A 21,607-nucleotide genomic window follows, 5' to 3' on the forward strand; every position below is an offset into this window, starting at 1 on the left:
AAAACCGCTAAACCGATTTTAACCAAATTAGGCACAAAAATACTGTGACACCCGAGAATCTGGCCTTAGTTTTTTTTGGGTGGTTGGTAAGGGGGTTAAAATTTTTAGAAAATCGTAACTCCAAAATTACAGTAGCTAGGGAAACGCGGTTTTCAATTTAAGATTTTTTGTGAAAACCCGTGTGGAGAACTCCAAACTCCCATCGGACGCGACCCCGGATGCGACGGATAGGGGAAATAACCGCGAACCAAAATTGGGAAAAATTCCTTTACTTTGAAACTAAAAGAACTGCCTACCAACTTTTTTAGTATGGGCGGCTATACGCGCCTCCCGGCGCCAATTTTTTTTAAAGGGCAATTCATTAAAAATCTCTTTTTCAAAAAAAAGTGGAGCTGCCTGTTTATTGCAGCCACCCCTTCGATTGAATACGTCAATCAATCTCGATTTATGTCATATACAGGGTGGCGCACCTCATTTGCCTCGGTTGATTATACGAAAACGGAAAGATGTAGAAATCTATTTTTTTTATGGGTATATGTAGAGGGGCAATGTGCATAATTTAAAATTATTTTCAAATGTACAGGGTGTGTTAGAACTAAGATCCATATCAAAATTATATTTTTTCTTATGGAACACCCGATATTTTATTTCATTTTTGGATTCTTGGACATAAAATAAGGCATTTATTATAAGGGTTTAATATGTTTAAAAGCTTTGGTTTTTTAGATATTTAAAGATATTTAAATATGCATGCTATAATAAAAAAGTTTTTCAACCCCCTGTACATTACTTTTCAGAGTGAATTCTAGTGCTGACTTTGAAGCCAGGGAAATAAACTTTACTAAAAAAATGTATTGCTTCCTTAAATGTATACAGGGGTATCAAAAATTGCTAGTCTATTTTAAATATTTATTTTACATAAAAACTTCGTTGTTTCAAATACAACGCCCTGTATTTTTTTAAACAAATCGAAGCAGATTTAAATGTTCTTCTAAACTATATTAGGGTTTCCTATACCTATCTAGCTCAGATTTTGAATAAAAAGCGATTTTTCAATAAAATGGCAATCAAGATGGTTGGTGTCGTCATAGCAATTTGCTAGTGACAGTTAGTAGCTATTTTCAAAATCGACATTTGTTTATGGACTTATATTAGGATGACTTGTAGATATATTGGATTTTCAATAAAAGAACCAATTAAGGCAAATTCATTTTCTTCACTTTCAATGACAGGATGCTGCCTAATATTCATATACCACACTATCAGCTCTGCGAAATAGGAAAAGTTGTTTTTCAAAGGAACGTTTGTCAAAAAATTACTATTTGGATATTTATATTTTATTATAATTTGGATATTTTTGAGCATAAACCCTTCAGGCTAACAAGCAATTGTCCTCACAAAATAAAATCACTAGTAACATATCCATTCCTTCCGTCATCAGATACTGCTTCATTTTTCTTGATAAAATACTAATAAATACTTACTTAATAACCTTATTGTAGATAAATTAAATAAAAATAGCCTGGTTATAAATTTAAATAAAGTCCATAAAATAATGCCGATTTTGAAAATAGCTACTAAGTGTCACTAGAGAATTGCCATGGCGACACCAGCCATCGTGATTACAATTTTATTAAAAAACCGCTTTTTATTCAAAATCTGAGCTAAATAGGTATAGGAAACCCTAATATATTTTGAAAGAGCATTTAAATCTACTTCGACTTATTTAAAAAAAGTTGAGTGTTGCATTTGAAATAACGAAGTTTTTATGTAAAATAAATATTTAAAATAGACCAACAATTTTTGATACCCCTGTATACATTTAAGGAAGCAATCAAGTTTATTAGTAAAGTTTATTTCTTTGGCTTCAAAGTCAGCACAAGAATTAATTCTGAAAAGTAATGTACGAGGTGTTCTGAAAAGTAATGTACTTTTTTATTAGAGCATGCATATTTAAACATCTTTAAATATCTCAAAAACCAAAGCTTTTAGACATATTAAACCCTTATAATAAATGCCTTATTTTATGTCCAAGAATCCAAAAATGAAATAAAATACCGGGTGTTCCATAAGAAAAAACATAACTTTGGTATAGGTCTTAGTTCGTGACACACCCTGTACATTTCAAAATAATTTTGAATTATGCACATTGCCTTCCCACATGTACCCATAAAATATTTTGTTTCTACATCTTTCCGTTTTCGTATAATCAACCGAGGCGGATGAGGTGCGCCACCCTGTATACTAACGTACCAGATATGGTTTATTTATCTGAAAAAATAAAAAAGTTATGCGTGAGAGTGAGTTATGAGAGAAAATAAAAAAGTAGTATTGCTACTTCTGAGGAACACCCCGTATAGTTACCAAAGTTATGGGTAATTCGCAACGTTTATTTTATAGTATTTTATGATATTTAAAAATTATTTTTAAAGGGAATTTGTAATGGCATTTGAATTTTAAAAAAATGTCCCATTCTGTTTTTACAAAAGATTTTTCATAAACATATTATTCCAAAAATATTTTTCATTGCTAGGAATAAATTCACGAAGTAGGTACTTATAATCGAAGAAGTACTCATAATAGCAAAATGCCCGAATCAGCGGTAATCTATTTTGTTCGTTTTATTTGACCGAGCACCGATACCGTACTGTCAGTACAATGCCAGCGGTTGTGTAGCACGAAACGTGATCGCTACTAGTTACACAATAGATGCGCGTGCTGTCCAAAAACAATTGTTATTAAATGTAAATGTGCTTCCGGAATTTTGTTACTTTTTAGTATTGGCACAGTATTGGAATATCAGTGACAAGGTAAATCATATTATATTTTGGTAATGCTTTAGAAATATATTTTTGTCATTTTATATTAAACTTTGTAGTTATAGTTGTTATTATTAAAATTGATTTAGTAAACTAATCAAAATTTTGACAAACACATCAAAATCTTATTAGTATTAATTTTTATATTTTATTTTATTTTTAGAAAAAAAATATGTAGTGTTTTTTTTATTCAGGGTGAGTTTTCTACGATACTACGATGTTCTCTATGGGTAGGGTGAATTAGCCAGTGATCGCACAGTTTAGAAAAAGTTGAGTTTAAATTGTTGATTAAATTTTCTTTATTGATGGTATGGAAATGAAATTTTATGAAATAGATAGTGTGGTTATTGGGCTCCAAATTAAATATAACAGTTTTTTCGTAAACTTTCCAGTGATTTTAATTATTTTTTTAAGTGTTAAAAGTGCTGTTTTGTCAGTAGTCCGACAGCGCTTGTCAGTGTCCGGCCGGGTATGTATGTATGTATGTATGTATGTATGTATGTCAGTGTCCGGCCGGGTAGTTACCAGAAGTCGCGGACACTTTTTGATTGGCTGATTCTGCACAGTCCCGTATTTAATATATATTATATTATTATGTATAATTTTAAAGCAAATTTAATCTTGAACATTGTATACCGTTTTTTGTTATACAGGGTGGCGCATCTCATTCATCTCGGTTGATTATACGAAACTGGAAAGATGTAGAAACAAAATATTTTATGGGTATATGTGGGGAGGCAATGTGGGCACAATTTAAAATTATTTTGAAATATACAGGGTGTTTCAGAACTAAGATCCATACTAAAGTTATATTTTTTCTTATGGAACACCCGATATTTTATTTAATTTTTGGATTCTTGGCCCAAAAAAGGCATTTATTATACGGTAGGGTTAAATATGTTTAAAATCTTTGGTTTTTGAGATATTTAAAGATATTTAAATTTGCATGCTACTTATAGAATAGATTATTAACACCCTGTTCATTACTTTTCAGAATTTAAAGGTAGAGAAATAAACTTTAGTGAAATATGTTATTGCTTCCTTAAATTTATACAGGGGTATCAAAAATTGCTGATCTATTTTAAGGATTTATTTTACATACAAACTTTGTTATTTCAAATACAACACCCTGTATTTTTTTATAATAAATCGAAGCAGATTCAAATGCTCTTTCAAACTATAGTTTCCTATACCTATCTAGCTCAGATTTTGAATAAAGAGCAATTTTTCAATAAAATGGCAACCAAAAGGGCTAGTGTTGTCATGGCAAGTTTCTAGTGACAGTTAGTAGTTATTTTCAAAATGGAAATTAGTTTTTGGACTTATTTAAATTTATACCAGTTTACTTTTATTTAATTTACCCCTAAAATAGTTTAATAAATAATATTTATTAAATATATGTATTTGTTATTCTATCCAGGAAAACGAAGTAGTTCTTTTATTTATTTTACGATGACTTGTAGATATATTATTTTTTTATAAAAGAGCCAATTACGGCAAATTAATTTTCTTCACTTCCAACGACAGGTTTCTGCCTAATAGATTTTTTTATAAACCCCATTATCAGCTCTGCGAAATAGGACAAGTAGTTTTTCAAAGGAACGCTTATCACAAAGATTCCTATTTGTATATCTTTGAGCATAAGCTCTGGAGGCCAAGAAGCTTTTCCTCAAAAATAAATCACAACATATCCATTCGTTCCGCCAGCCCAGATTATTATATTCATTATTTTTTTTTGATAAAATAATTAATATCTACTTACTTATTAAACTATTATTGTAGGCAAATCTAAGTAAACTGTTTTAAATTATAAATAATAATGTCTATAAACTAATGTCGACTTTGAAAATAGTTACTAACTGTCAGTAGCAAATTGCCATGGCGACACCAGCCATCTTGATTGCAATTTTATTTAAAAAATCCCTTTTTATTCAAAATCTGAGCTAGATAGGTATAGGAACCCTAACATAGTTTGAAGGAGCATTTGAATCTGCTTCGGTTTATTTAAAAAAATACGGGGTGTTGTATTTGAAATAACAAAGTTTTTATATAAAATAAATCCTTAAAATAGATCAGCAATTTTTGATACCCCTGTATAAATTTAAGGAAGCAATATCATTTTTCAATAAAGTTTATTTCTTTACCTTTAAACTTAGCACAAGAATTAATTCTGAGAAGTAATGTACAGGGCATTGATAATCAATTCTCTTGTAGCATGCATATTTAAATATCTTTAAATATCTCAAAAATCAAAGATTTTAAACATATTTAACCCTTATTATAAGTGCCTTTTTTTGGGTCCAAGAATCCAAAAATGAAATAAAATACCGGGTGTTCCATAAGAAAAAATATAACTTTGGTATGGATCTTAGTTCTGAAACACCCTGTATATTTCAAAATAATTTTAAATTATGCACATTGCCTTTCCTCATATACCCATAAAATATTTTGTTTCTACATCTTTCCGTTTTTGTATAATCAACCGTGGCGAATGAGGTGCGCCACCCTGTATATTATCTATATGAAAAAATCATCTTTAAACGATACCAATGCGGTTCATAAAACCATGCTTCTATTAGTAAAAACACACGGAGTCCGACTACTGAAATTTAACAATAAAATATTAAAAAGTATTCTTTTTTGTTATTTTATTGCTAGACTATTCGACATACACGTAAAGTTAGAAGTACTTCATAAATTAGATACAAAATTTTTAACTTACCTTACAAACTATCTCACCTCCATCTTTAACAGGCAAAAATTAGGAAGCATAAACATATGGTTTCTTTCCCGAATTTTTAATGGTTTCAGGGTGATCATTTAGGCAAAGAAAATGTATACTATATAGCTGTGGTTCAACTCTTCTTGGACTATACATTTTCTAGGATATGTTAACCGGTGAACGGTTTTCAAGACATGTTAAATTTAGAGACTCGTGCATCAACGGTTCCAATATGACTTTCATTATGACGCTCATAATGAAAATAATGTAAAAAATTATTTATATCATAATAATTATGCAAACTCAGGGATAGGAAGAGGTGGACCAGTTGAATAGGCTCCCTGGTCACATGACCTATCCGTTTTAATTTTTTTATGCGGTATGGTTAACAGCAAGGTTTACAAGAAACTTATGCATCAAGAGACTCACTCGAAGCGGCGCGGCGGTACGGGAGAAGTTTAATAATGTCGACCGCTGTTCTGTGAGAAAAGCTTCTAATTCAGTTTTAAAAAGATGCATTTTATATACTCAAAACATTGGCGGATTTTTTTGAATATTTGCGAAAATTACTTAGAATGTAGGTACGTAGTAATATTAGTTTTTTAAGTTTTTTATTTGTTTGATGTAAATTGTAAAGGACCGCAATAAAATATTCTGTTTTTTTATAAGTTATAAATCACAATAGAATAAGAATACCAAGCCAACTAAGTGAAATTAGCTAAAAAAGATAAGAGTTCGTCATAACTCGTCGTAATTTGTAAAAAAAAACGTATTATAGCTTATTATATTGCTGAAAAGCTTAAAACATGGCGCTTTTTATGAAGTCATGGCCAACTCTGGTTTCCATTTAAAAAACATGTTTGTGTCATATATCAAAAATGACAGGCTTTAGAAAAAGACGAAGAAATCACTCTTGTGAACTCACTCTTGTGATCTCACTCTTGTGAATTCACTCTTGTGAACTCACTCTTGTGAATCCACTCTTGCGAGCTCACTTGTGAACTCGCTTATGAGCTCACTTGAAGAACTCTCTTCATTTTTTCGAAACTATTTTTTTTCGAAATATCTAGTAAGCCATAAACTTTTTCAAAAATCCGAAAGGCGCATATGCATTTCTTTCCCTATTTAACCGATTCTCTAGCTCCAGTAGTTTAACCCATAGAGAACATCGTAGAAAGCTCCACCCTGTATAATAGTTCATTTCATGCTTACTTAATTTTATGTATTTCGACACATTAGTAAAGATGTGAATAGTTATGGCGATAATTAGTTTTTTTAGTTATTTTTATTGTTTTCTTTTCTGGGAGAGCCTCCTACGACGTAATCCTATATGTGACACCGGGTGCGTCTCAAAAGTAGCTCATCCCTATAACTTTATTATTTTTTCAGATATAAAAACGAGATATGGTATATGACATAAATTGGGATTGATTGACGTATTCAATTGTTTTGGTCACTTCCTGTTTCACCGGAAATGACTACAACTGTTGATTTTTAAATAGCACCCTTGCTATTTTTTACTTCATTCGATAGAAAATGACATTCTGAATAGAATGGCATATCATTTGTCAAAAAAATGGTATTTTAAATTTCAATCTAGATTGCTATGGCTATGTTAAAAACACTAATTCTTAATCAAGGAGCCTTGGATTTGATCGCCTAATGTTTTTAGTGTCTTGTACTGGCTTGTTAGAAAATGCCCAAATCGTATTTTTAATGATATCTCAATTTTTTTCAAATGGAACGAGGTTTGGTTCTATTATCTATTATGCATCTATCTATTTGCGTATAATGTATATAATAAAATCCGTATATATCTCTAAAATAGGTGCTTTATAATTTTAAATTAATTTTGAGAGAAAATTGTGAATGCAAGTAAAGCTGTGAAGCAACACTGAATCAATAGGTAGAAAGCTATAGTTATGACAAGTTAAGTCTTGTTCACGTAGACGAAACTGCTCTCATTGGTCCAATTTTACTGATCATGGCGGCGCTGTCAGAAATTTTAAGATTTTGGCGATTCGCAAGATTTAAAATTTTGGGGGCGGGAAAGAAAGTGTTTTCAACTTTTTGCGAATATTCGCGCGATTTTAAGGTTCGCGCAGAATGGTGTTGTGATCCAGTTATCGATTAGTTTGACGACGCTGCCGTAAAGTAACTGAAAGCATTTCTCCTCCAGTTGAAATGGGTTCTCGCAAATACGTTTAAATAAAATATACGACGGCCCCCTCATAAGAGCAATGAGAGGATTTACGTCCCAGTATTGAAGGAGGACAGAAAATCGAGTCGAATGGTTTCAAGCCATAGGTTCATCCTTGTTTAGTCAAACCTCCTACAACACAAGGATAGACTTATGTAGGAAATGCATTGAACTTCTATAGCCATCCTTCAATATCGGGACAGGAATTTAAGCGGTACCCTCCGTATACTTTATTTTAAACGTATTTGGGTTCTCGTGCATAATATGTTTTTGATATATATGGTGACAATTTTTCAACTTCAACCAAGTTATCAAACTCCTGTACAGACAATCTGTGAAAATTCCTAAATTTTTTCTCATCTTTTGTTCTTATTTCTTGAATTAAATTGCGATAAGCACCTTGTTGCTTACAAAATTTGAATATTTCACATGTCCCAAATGACTCATAAATGACCTATAAACCTGTGCTCTAAACCCATTCTCTTCTACGTTTTAACAATAAGTAAATGGCAATTTTGCGCCTTATTTTGTTCCAATCCCACAATCGTAATCGATATTCATAATCATTAAACAAATTTAAACTCATATTGTATGCTATAAAATATAAAATAAAGATCGTAAACACGAATAAATATCAGAGTAAATATGTATAAAACAAATTAAGTTCTCTCCAGGTTATGATTTTTTTTGGTAACTTTCAGTGGAGCAAAAATGAAATGTCCCTAAAAATTCGCGACTGTATGAAATAGGTCCAAATTTTACGAATATTTTTTGGCGAATCGCTCTTCGCAATTCGCGATTCGCGTCCATATGAAACAAGCTTTATGCGGAGTCCAACTTTAGAGAGATAAATACCAGCGGCGAAGCTTTCATTGATGCGGGTGATGCGTCGCATTCCTTCAAAATATTGTAATAAGTTTTTATTTAAACTACTGAGATCTAGAATTAAATTAAAATTCTCAGTAAATTTATTCAAATAATGAAATTTAATTTCAATTATTTAATGTGTGCATTCGTCGATCTTTATAGATAACGCTAAGACCTAGGCTAAACGCTAAAAATAAATATATACTCGTTACATTTTGAATGTCGCCGAACGCGAGATCGGGGAAGTTAGCAACTCATTGAAAGCAGGAATTATAAAATACGATCTTGCTGGGGTGCTACAACCCTGCTTTATTCTGCTTTAAATCCCAACCGAGCCACACCTACCAATTTTGAGCTATAGTTACTTTTATTTTGGTGGATGACTTCCCAGTTGGCAACACATGAGAAGCAGGATCGCCAAAACTGGTTCCTGCTTGCGTTGCTATACCCCTGTTATATCCTGCTTTGAAATTTCATCCCAGCAACACTTGCTGTTTTTAAGATACAATAAGTTACGTCACACTTAGCAATACAATAAAAGCAGGATGGCTGAAACAAGTTCCTTTTGCTGTTAGAATCCTGCCTCATCCTGCTTCAAACCCTATATACCAGCCTTTCTTGCCGTTTTCAAATACCGCCAATTCAAATGTGTTAGACAGGGACAAAAACAAACAATCCAAACGCCGCGGGAAATACATACATACGTACGTACATACATACATACATTGCAAACTAAATAAAAGCTTTTAAAAACATTTTTATAAACAAGCTTTTATTTAAATGCTCTAAACAGAAGAAAATAATTTTCTGTAACACTTTTACTATCAACTTCTAATCTCATTACACAATTTATATGTAATAAAAGCTTGTTGCTGACTTGTCCGCCAGGGGAAGGAACGAAATGTAAAAAAACAAAAGTTTAAGGATAGATTGACCGTCAAAAATACTTACGTTTCTTAAAAAAAAACAAAATAACACAAATCACACTTGTGAGAACTATGAATTCAAATTCATAGTAGACTGAAAAATTTGAGGTTATGATTCGCGGGTACGTTAAGGCGCTTTCGGATGTCACACTAAAAACTCTAAAGTTACTCCTGAGAACACTGAACCTGCCTTATTTTGTCCAACTGTTCAGAATAATTATTTATGGCTTGGAAACTTATACATATTTTAGGCAAATAAAGCAAAAAAATAGCAGCCTAAGCTGAAACTTATCAAGTAAAAAAAAATTCCTAATCTTAATGTGCGATTGATTACCAGGAATCGATTTGTTCTATTTTAAAAACGACAAGAGTGGCTGGTATGGGGTTTGAAGCAGGATAAGGCAGGATTATAGGAGCCAAAGCAGGAAGTTGTTTCAGCCATCCTGCTTTTATTGTGTTGCTATGTATGACGTCACCAATCAGTCTTAAACTTGTTGCTGGGACGAAATTCGCAGCAGGATGCAACAGGGGTATAGCAACGCAAGCAGGAACCAGTTTTGGCGATCCTGTTTCATATGTGCTGCCAACTGGGAAGTCAGCAGCCAAAATAGAAGTAACTATAGCTCAAAATAGGTAGATGTTGCTCGGTTGGGATTTGAAGCAGGATAAAGCAGGATTGTAGCAGCCCAAGCTGGATCGTATTTTATAATTCCTGCTTTTAATGAGTTGCTAACTTCTCTCACCTCCGAACGCAAGCTGATGTCAGCGAACTTTTCGGCCGCGATTAGCGTCGCCCGTTCGCTGTTTTAGTGGGTTGGCGATGCGGTTTCTGAAACACATCGCGATATAAAATAAAAATATGGCCGCACATGGTGGTGGCCGATTCTGAGTGCGGCTGTAAAATAGAAATAATTTTGCATCCTTCAGTTCTATGGTGTATTTAGAAAAATTAAAACTATTGAAGAAGGACTTCCAAAGTCGTGCATTCGTCATTTTAATGAAAATGTTTATAAAGTGAACACTAGTTATGCAGTTGTAAAGCATTCAATACACTTTTTTGTTGGCCTTGTCTACTATTTTCCAAGGAGAAACTATATGGAATACTACCGGCTACGATTATTTATGATGAACATTGAAAGTTCATTACTAAGAGAGTATGCGTTCTTCGTAAATATGCAAACTAGAAGAATAACTGATCTTAATTTTAAAATTTAAAAACTAACAGATACATTCATAACGTTCATAACAATGTTTTGGTCTATTTGTTTTTACCTAAATTTAGTTTTTTTTTGTTATTTAAAATGGTTTGATTATTTTTTTACCTGTTTTATTTTTTGTAGATTTCATTTTTGTAACTTCAAATTTAAAGATTTTAATAAAAAAAAAGAAAAAAACTTTGTGTTGGTAAAATGTGAATTGCAGTTACTTATTACATCCCTTTGTATTGACGTCACGCTATGCCGCTGAATAAATATCTAATAAGTAATACTGATTAAAAATAAATTTTGATCCTTTGTTTAACGTATTTATTTTTGTAATAAACTTAATGTAAAAATTAAAAACAAGGTCCAAACCACTGTCAAAAAATTATTTATTAGTAACCGGTTTTGGCAATTCCAGCTATCATCCAAAGACATTATAAAGATAGACCGAACATCTCATTCATAAATACTCGTTGGTAGTGTATCAAACATTCCAATGTGTCAAACAAGGACAGAAGAGACAGAAAAGTCTAAAATTTCCGACCCCGGCAACTAGGCGCATTTGGATTGTTCTAATGGCCAGTGGCGTATCGTTTTTTGGAACGAATTTAATTAGTAAAGTAAAAGTAAAGTAATTAGTAAAATTTTTACTCCATATTAATATACTACATTAGCACTTTTTCGTCAGATGAGTTTTGTTATAAGGTCTAATATAATAATACAATTAATATCCCACATATACTTATGTTGAAACGTTAGTAGTTTTCGAAAATCACTCCAACGTCGATTTTCAATTTAAACTTTCAGTTACTTCTATATAACTTTCAGTTACTTTTGAATATTTACAGGGTGACTTAGGCTTCCAAAAAAGTTCTATATTAGGTTTGTGGTTGGTGACTTTTCTTTCAATTTTTTTTTTCAGAATAAGGAGGCATTTAGGCACATTTTAGACATTTTTGTAAACATAGGTGGCCGGAACATATTTTCAAACCAAAGTTGTAGATTTGCCATTAAATTTCCATTCCAGAAATACCTAGGGTTGCCACTTGTCCTTTTTTGATAAGGACAGTCCTTTTTTAGAATAACTTGTCCTTTTGACTTTTTGACTTAAAATGTCATTTTTATTTACGTATTTTCCCTGAGAAAATTACCTACAGCAAACAGAAATATTCTTTTCGCCCAAATTTAATTAGGAATGTTATAAAACTTAACTTATAAATAAATTTTTCTTGTTTTAAAATAGGCAACATTATTTAGAACTTCCTGTTTTATCTCAAATGATAGTTTAGGTTTTAGTTTTACCTATTTTTATCTTAAAAAGTACTTTTCAAAATTAATACCTAATTAGTAACGATTTAGTTAGTTCGCAATCGATAGCTTCCTGTGAAGTACTGTGTAATAATTGTTTAATATTGTATTATTAACCAAACCAAACTTCCTATACCTAAAATCAATATTTAATGAGAAAATTGTGTTTTTTTGAAAATATAAGACAAGATTTGACTTTCGGTCTTCTTCTTGTATTATGATGGTTCTGATACGAGGCAATTGCCTTTTTAGTCTTGCAATAGAAGGCATTTATCATTAAAAGTATAAAATCTGTGTGCTACAGTATGGGATTTCTGTCGCATAATAATGAATACCTGTTACGTTTATTTACAAATCCATTACTTTTAAAGGTAGCTTCATCAGATAATCAAATTTTAGTTAAATGTCCTAATCTTCATGAACTGTATTAAGCATATGTATTGCGGTTTGAATCACCCTGTATGTTGACAAAAATATTTTGAAAATGTGCGTTACAATGGCCCCCATCTTATGTAAAAAATTGAAATAAAAATCAAAAACCAAAAACGTAATAGGTAAAAAGCTTTTTTGGAGGCCTGGGTCACTCTCTATATAGGTATGTATAAAACTAATAGCCTAAGAATTATTTACAGTTCGTCACATTCTAAAAAAAGTTAAACATACCGTACAAATAACTCTAGGAAGATGTATTTGTACGGTGGTAAAAAATTGTCTAAACAAGGCCGAAGGGGCAGATATAATAAAGCAATAAAATGTAAAAAAAGGTCGGGTAAACACCTTTGTTCATTTGTTGAGCAAAATTCCTTTAGAATATCGTATATAATGACCAAAATAGGACGCAATTTTAAGAAAAAAATGTCACTCTTTCTGGCTTATAATAAAGTTTCAAATGTAACGTTTATATTCAAATTTGTTATGATCTACAACTGTTAGGTAGTAATTGAGACGAATTATAATTCAATTACCGGCTACTACGTTCTTGTTTTAATAGATCAAAATTCAACAAATATAATTAGAAATTATTTTAATTGTGAGAGGCTCCCTTGCGGGACGCCTATGTACGATTACGGCGCGGCGGAAACAATACCTACCTGTGAAAAGACAAATTCTGGTAATTTGAGCTTATTTGTCCACACATTTGACACTGTCGTACCATATTGAAAATTCGCAGATTCAAAAGTACATTAAACAAAAACAAAAACTACTGAAAAACACTGAAAAGTTAACTTCGGACTTTCTTCCGACTTCAAACACACCGTAAGCTAAACGTAGTACGCTATAACGGACCAAGGGCCGTCGCGAGGGGTGGTGGGACGGACGGCTCATTTCATTCTGGAAGACTAGCAGCGACGTTGCCAATAGTTCTAGACGGTTCAGCACATTAAACAGTAAACATGTCCTTTAATAGTAACGCATATATCCTCTGGTTAATAACATATTATTACGCATGCTTCTTTAAAAATAAACTATTAATTTAATTAAGAAATTGAGATTTATTGATATCCGGTGAAGGTTTTAAAGTCACCTTTTCTGCATATCAAACTAAGTAGAGGGCGCAAATTTGATATGTGGCAATGTCGCCTTCTCTATCTCAGTTGGTTTTTACAGTACGTAGTCAACCTCCAAATGTTTGATCGGGTTAAAATGCATAATGTGATATCTGTTCTTCCTAAATCTATGCTATCATCAGACCTTTGTCAAAAACAGCTGTTCGTTTGATTTTGTATATAAAATAAATTTATTTATTATTTATACATACAAGTCTAATATTTTTTTTAGATAATTAATTAATTATCTTAAAATTTAATTAATTTCACTTAAGGCAATAAATATAAAAACTCCAATTATGATGCGGAGTTTATCTGTAATACTGTGTAATACTGTATATTGTTTTAAATTAGTTAGTTAATTGTGTATGAATTTACATAGTTAACCATATTCGTAAATATTAAAGTACTCGGCCTACTAGTGAAACATGCAGTAATCACATATTAGCACTAGCTTTGAAATACACTCATCGGCACGAAAAACGGTCACCTTAAAATTTTCATGTATTTGAAAGTTTTATATTATTGTGTTCTAGTTGATCGATTTTGGTGATTTTTTTAGAAATTTGTAGGTCAATTATTTGACTTTTTAGTATCTCTTTCTAAATTGAAAATGAAAGTTCCCGCCTGTCAGTTATACGAGGGAAAACAAAATTTTGATATTTTGGTGAAAGTTTGAAATACTCTGTGGAATATGTTAAGACAGCAAGGAATTTAAAAATCATTTTATCATCTAGGTACGGTCTTTCCTCGATAGTTTGTTTGTAATTAATATCAATAACTTTTTTTTTTGAAGAAGACAGTGACGATTTACAGTACTTTTGGATCCTCATCAACACACTTACAAAATAGTGTTTATTGTTTTTGTAATTCCAATGTCATTCAAAAAATTCATATTATTATTATTGTTTATTGAAGTTTACTCTAGTAGAGATGGTTCTAAGTTCTGAAGTATGGGCTATTTCTGCTTTAGTTGATCATGGTAGAGATCAACTTTTGGACTTTTTTGGAAATATTATTTTTCGAAGACAGACATTACATAAATCATCAATACTATTTTATAGGTCTGTTGAATAGGACCAAAAGCAAAAGTATGGTTTTAATGTAAAAAATACGAAAAAATGGTCATGTTTTCTTTAACAGCAAATATCTGTATAAAATAAAGCTATTGAAATGAACCAAAAAATAAACTACCGAGAAAAGATACACCTATGATACAGATGATACTTTGATTTTTAATTTAGAAAGCGACATTAGAAAGTTAGATAATTTAGCTATAAATTGTTTAAAAAATCATCACAAAATCGGTCAACTAGAACATAATATATAAAACTTTAAAACACATGAACATTTTAAGGCGCCCGGTTTTTCGTGCCGGTGAGTGTATATTGTTCTGCTGGTATTTTTTACGGTTCTTACCTCCTACAATGATATTCTATATTTGCCTCTGATTAGGTACCCACATGCGGCTACAATTCATTTTAATTATAAAATACGTATGTGTAGGAAAATCTCTACTTAGAATTTAATTTTATTTAAAAAAATTGTTGAAAAATATTGGTGCTAAGGATGGAAAGCTAGGTACCAATCTCTTAAAAACGGTTTGTTATTTTTCTAATTAACTCTATTATTCTGAAACAAATTATTTGAAAATGAAAGATAACTAATTGAGTCTAGTGATTACACTGATGATATCAGCAAATTATATTCCATTAAGCTTCATTCAGAACCTCGAAATTGGTGAAATAAATTAGTGGTTTCCATTACACTTTATGCTCAAAAATTTGCGATCATTCACAATGTCTAAAAAATAAAATTAACATTAATAGAATATCCTAGCAACAGCTTGCGGTAGTCAGTTGTGTCCATAGAGAAAGCGTAATAAATTAGCTTATAAAACAATAACTTTTTAATTTCTAACCACAATTTCTCTTGACGGATGATAATCAAAGGCCAAAATGGCATTAAGCTTCATTGAGAACCTCGCAATTAGTGGAATAAATTAGTGGTTTTAAATAGCGTAGAAGTTTGTTCCTTTAATTTAAATGTAAGCATTCAGAACGTCTGAATTAGTGGTAGTCATTTTCAATTAGTAGGAAGAGTTAACAAACTTTTGACTTTTCCACTAATTATACTTCAAAATTAGCGAGGAATGTCGTTTCGGCCTTTGATTATCATCTGTCAAGAGAAATTGTGGTTAGAAATCAAAAGTTATTATTTTATAAGCTAAATATTAGGCTTTCTCTATGGATACCACTTACTTCAGCAAGCTGTTGCTAGAATATGCTATTAATTTTAATAGTTGTGTTATTTAGACATTGTGAATGATCGTAAACTAAAAAGTATAAAGTGCAATTGAAACCACTAATTTATTTCACTAATTGCTAGCTTCTGAATGAAGCTTTACTCGCAAATTTGAAGTACAATTAGTGGCAAAAGATAAAAGTTTGTTAACTTTTTCTACAGCTTCATTCAGAACCTCGCATTTAATGGAATAAATCAGTGTATATGTTACGGGCAATTCGATTATTTAGGGCAGTATTCATAATGTTTAGTCATTTCATATAATGACCACATAAAAATCAGGAAATTTAATAAATTTGTATTTGTCAACGACAATTTATCACTTGACTGACCGGTCATTATAAATACTGCTATTATTCATCTCGGCAATTTTTGGGATTTTATCATAAAATCAATAAATATCTAAAAAACAAATATATATTAGTAAAAACCAACCAACCCCATCAAATAACCAACTAACCAATGAATTAACATCCTCCAAATAACCACGCTAACCAACCCGCCAAATAACTAAACCAATCCATCCAGGATTACTACAACCTTTCACCTACTGACCCTACTACTCATACCATAAATTTATAACTTTTGAGACTTTAAAAGTATGTACAATACTACATACGTACCTATTGTTTTTTATTTTTTGAATGTACCTAATATTAGTTTTTGAAAATTTTAATCATAATATTTTTATATACATATTTGTATGTAGGTAAATTCAAATAAACATATTAATTAATTTGCCCACTGGACTTGCACCATTATATATAATGCCCGGGCAATGTGACATTTTCAATGTAATTTATCATTTTGTCATATCTCTTTGGACATTTTTTAAATTGCTTTTTAAATAATGCCCAATTATTTACATTGCCCGTAACATACCGGGTGCGTCTCAAAAGTGGCTCACCCCTATAACTTTTTTATTTTTTCAGATAAAACAACGATATTTGGTATGTTAGTATATGACATAAATTGGGATTGATTGACATATTCAATTGTTTTCTGTCACTTCTGGTTTCACCGGAAATGACTACAACTTTTGATTTTTAAATGGCACCCTCGGTATTTTTTTACTTTATTCTATAGAAAATGATACTATGAATCGAATGACATATCATATGTCAACTTTTGACATTTTGGCATATGGTTTATTTGAAATTGTAACATGTGGTTCATAACGACAATTTGACTCAAAATACCAAGTGTGTGGTATAGTCTGTGAAACGAATAACTTTGAATTTGACAGTTCCCGCGGGCTTTTCTAGTGTAAATTTTATTAGGTTAGCAACTTGCGGCCATGCTGATGCAATGCCATCTCTAATAGAACGGCCTCGGAGCGAGATTTATGACGTCACGCTAGTTAGATACTACGGATTAATTATTCTATAACATAATACATGGAAAACATAATTATTCCTGGTATACGTAATTTTTTGGAATATATTCGACACTATTTTATTCATATGACACAACACTGATGAAGGCGATAAACGTTAGCTATAACGTTTTTTTTAACCAAAAAAAAATAATGAAAAACCAAATGAAAATTTAATCAGCGTTTTTCCCGAACTTAAATCCCAAGAAAATGAAAAATTTTAGAATAATTTTACATATAAAATGACAGCGATATTTATTTCATAGCCATCGCTAACGCCTTTTTTTCTATGATATTGTATTATTTGCAAATGTAATTTTTCGAACATTATATTAGCTTGCAAAATATACATATAAATTTTGTGACTGCAAATAATAATATATTACTATTAGTAGATATTGAATGTTTCTTGTTAAATTAGATCGATTTTCAAACCCCAAAATTTAAAATATATTTTACATTTTACCCATTATCTTATGTACCTATTCATTATTTGTATATTGTAAAACATTTGCTGCATTTGCATGGTTCTTAGTTTACTTGCCAAAGTATTTATTACTATAAATAGGTATAATATATTGTATTTAATAACTGTATATTATGTATATTTCATGTAAACTATATCATTTTTAAAATAGAAACAAAAAATACGAGGAATAATTATGTTTTCCATGTATTCTACAACATATTTATTAATCCGTGGTATCTAACTAGCGTGACGTCATAAATCTCGCTTCAAGGCTGTTCTATTAGGGACGGCATTGGTCTGATATTTAGAAATGTCAAAGGCTGATGACATTTTACTTTTGTCAATTATGACATTTCCCGTTGATTTTTGCAAGAAGAGGAAGAACTGTCACTTGTTTTATTATTTTCCTTTTCTATTTCACGAAAGTAAAATGAGTTACCTATCTGATTCGTTCAGGCACTCATTTTAAAGAATATCAGTAACTTTTCGGATAGAGGAATTTTATATTTACCATGTTGGTAAAAAATAACGGTCAAAATTCAAAGTTATTCATTTTATAGACTATATCAAATTATACGTAAAAAAATGCTTTTTCCAAATATGCTAATGAGCCACCCTCGTTCCATTTGAAAAAATTGAGATATGATTAAAAATACGATTTGGGCATCTTTTAACCGGCCAGGACAAGACACTAAAAACATTAGACGATAAATCTATTTTTCCAATGCTCCTTGATTAAAAATTACTGTGTTTAATACAGCCATGGCACTCTAGATTGAAATTTAAAATAGAATTTGTTTTTGAGTGACTATGTCAAAAATTGACATATGATATGTCATTCGATTCAGAGTGTCATTTTCTATCGAATAAAGTAAAAAAATACGGACAGTGCCATTTAAAAATCAAAAGTTGTAGTCATTTCCGGTGAAACCGGAAGTGACCGAAAACAATTGAATAAGTCAATCAATTCCAATTTATGTTATATACTAATACACCAAATCTCGTTGTTTTATCTGAAAAAATAAAAAAGTTATAAGAGTGAGCCACTTTTGAGACGCACCCGGTATGTATATAAAATATTCAACATTTTTTTTTCGCAAAAAAAACGTCATGGGCGTGTTTCTGGGGTCGAACTATACTACCAATTAAAATACTTGCTCTTATTTCTAGGACATCCTGTATATTGAATCTTTCCATATTATTGTTTTTTTACATAACAAACTTAATATACTACGGCTCAATCAGGTATTACTAACCTACTAATTTTAGCACAAAAAAAATAATAGCTTAAAATTGACTTAAGCATGACGCGGTATCTGCTAGTTGACCTCGGATTCTTGAAATTAATAGAATCTGACCCAACGCCAGAAATTACACGAAAATTAAGAAGGTTCAATGTCAGTTAAGTTCATTACGAACATTAATTATCTCTGGTTACACTACGTTTGCGCTTCAATGAGACAATAATTGACGCAGTGGTTTTGAAGTTACCTATTAAAAACGCTTGTGCTCTATTTTATTAGAAAAATGTTGACTAAAACACTTTAGTCATATTGCACAATATGAAATTATTTAAGTATCAGAAAATTAATTCGACATACAAAAATACAAGGTGTCCTGCTAAGAATAACTCTCGATTGTATCTCGGAAAGTATTAGCCTTAGGGCTTACGGAAAAAAGAAATTTATAACTTAAGGCTATGAGAAATTGTTGGAAATTATTTTCAAGTTTGTAGAACGGCCGCTAGAGGGCGCAACTGCTATGGAAAATAAGAAAATGGAATTTTTACGAAATTTTGCGTACATATAATAGGTTCAAAATCTTATTTTCAAGGTATTACTGACCGAATCTTGATTATTTAAGAACTATTTTTCCCTATCTATAATAATAACAATAATAATAACGGTTATTAAACATTTTCTCTTGAAATTAAAACAGATACAAAATAGTACAGTACAGTAAAACATAATATGCTACTATATCTAATACACATTATCTAAGTACAATTTAACTAAGACTAAATCTAAATTTTAAGAATCGAAATAAAAGTTAAAAGAATTACCACAAAGTAATAGAATTACTTGTATGTGGAAAGGAATACAATTTAATTATGACAATATATAATGTTCACTGGGCACTTATGAAAATTTATTTTGTATATTTTAAGTTAACTAGGTCATTAAATATATCTCTACCTCGATCAACCATCCATTTGCATACCCCTTTTTTAAACCCAGAGTAACTTTTAACATCCTTTAGGAAGGTTGGTAAGATGTTATATAATCGAGGTGCCAAAAACTTTGAAGATCTTTGTCCAACAGTTTTAGAGCATAAACTAGGATAAAACGCCTTATGTCTAGTTTCATATTCATGGTCAACATGTTCAATAGATATTTTCCCCTGATAAATGAATTTTAAAACATCTAGGCAGTATAGCTGACGTATATCCAGTAGATGCACCCTTAGATTGATGCGCCTGCTTAAAGAGAACGTTTGAAGAGAAAGTTTTCTTTTTATTGTAAATAATTTTTATGAACCATTTTTGAACATAATACAAGCTCTTTAAATGACATTCAGCCGCACCACCCCACCCTAGAATTCCATATGTCAAATGATATTGTACAAGGGATGAGTACAGGATTCTAAGCTGTTTGACGTCCAAAAAACTTTTCAAATAATTAAATTTCGGCAACAATCCTCGCAATTTTTTAGTTGCATTATTAATATGAATATTCCATTTGAGATGTTTTTCGTTTGTAATCTATTAAAATAAAGTGGTGGGGGGAGATTAGATTTGTGTTTATTTAAATGTGGATAACTGCGGACTAGATGATAGGAATCCATCAAACGAAGGCTCGTTTAAATGAGCGTTCCTTACTCTATATTATACCGTATAAATTATAATAATAAGCTTTTTAACGTAGACGCTAGGAGGCGCGGTTGTCTTACAATTTAACAAACATTGCGCTTTTTCTTTAAATTAAATACGATAGTATATAATATGTAATTTTGTCTGATAGTAAAGTGTAATTAAAGCTTAAGAAGTCAGCGAAAACCGCATTTTGATATCTTCTTTCAAACCGAAGATATTAGCAAAATTTTAATAACGAAAAAATAAGCTTTTAATTACCTTTTTTTATAACACGGTATCAGTAGCCCTCTTGATTATGACCATTCTAATAAAAATAGGATAGAAACGATTAGTTTATTCTAAAATCGACAATATACTAGAATACCTTAATATCAGATGTATTAATATCTAATAATTAAGATAACTGAAGATCAACTTCTCAAAAACCAAATTCATGACCAACCTGGTTCCCAGTGGAAATATTGTTGTGGGTGACAGTGAGGTGGAGCTTGTGGATAGGTATAACTACCTGGGACACGAGATACAGATCACAAGAGACAATCAGACATGCGAACTGAAGAGACGTATAACCCTGTCTTGGGCCGCCTATGGAAAGTTAAAAGATGTGTTTAAGGGCGACCAGCCAATCTGCCTAAAACGAAAGGTTTTCAACCAATGTGTACTACCGGTTATGACGTATGGAGCTGAGACCTTGACACTGACCATCGCGTCTGCTAAGAGGCTCAGAGTGGCACAGCGACGAATGGAAAGATCAATGCTTGGGGTGTCTTTGCGGGATCATATAAGCAACGAGGATATACGTGCGAGAACAGGCGTCATCGACGTTGTGTCACGAATCGCTACACTCAAGTGGAAGTGGGCTGGACATGTGGCTCGAGTGACCGATGGTAGGTGGACCAAAACACTGCTCGAATGGAGACCGAGAGCTGACAAAAGAAACCAGGGAAGACCACCAACACGATGGACTGACGACATAAAAAGGATCACCAATAACTG

The 21,607-nt window shown here is 31.5% G+C and overlaps 1 protein-coding gene across 2 annotated transcripts in view; it reads left to right on the forward strand.

The window, feature by feature from the left end:
• The window catches only part of LOC115891349 (1-acyl-sn-glycerol-3-phosphate acyltransferase alpha), a 102,858-nt gene that overhangs the window by 10,348 nt on the left and 70,903 nt on the right, over window positions 1–21,607 (forward strand). The window contains exon 1 of one of the 2 annotated variants that reach the window (XM_030911798.1): window positions 2,634–2,810. The exons of the other annotated variant lie outside the window; for it this stretch is intronic. The gene's annotated coding sequence lies outside the window, so the exon portion shown is untranslated. Of the gene's footprint in view, window positions 1–2,633; window positions 2,811–21,607 lie in introns of those variants that run through there. 2 annotated transcript variants of the gene reach the window in all.

The sequence above is a fragment of the Sitophilus oryzae genome, unplaced genomic scaffold, assembly GCF_002938485.1.
Source record: "Sitophilus oryzae breed Bouriz unplaced genomic scaffold, Soryzae_2.0 scaffold_1179_pilon_pilon, whole genome shotgun sequence".
Lineage (NCBI taxonomy): Eukaryota > Metazoa > Arthropoda > Insecta > Coleoptera > Curculionidae > Sitophilus > Sitophilus oryzae.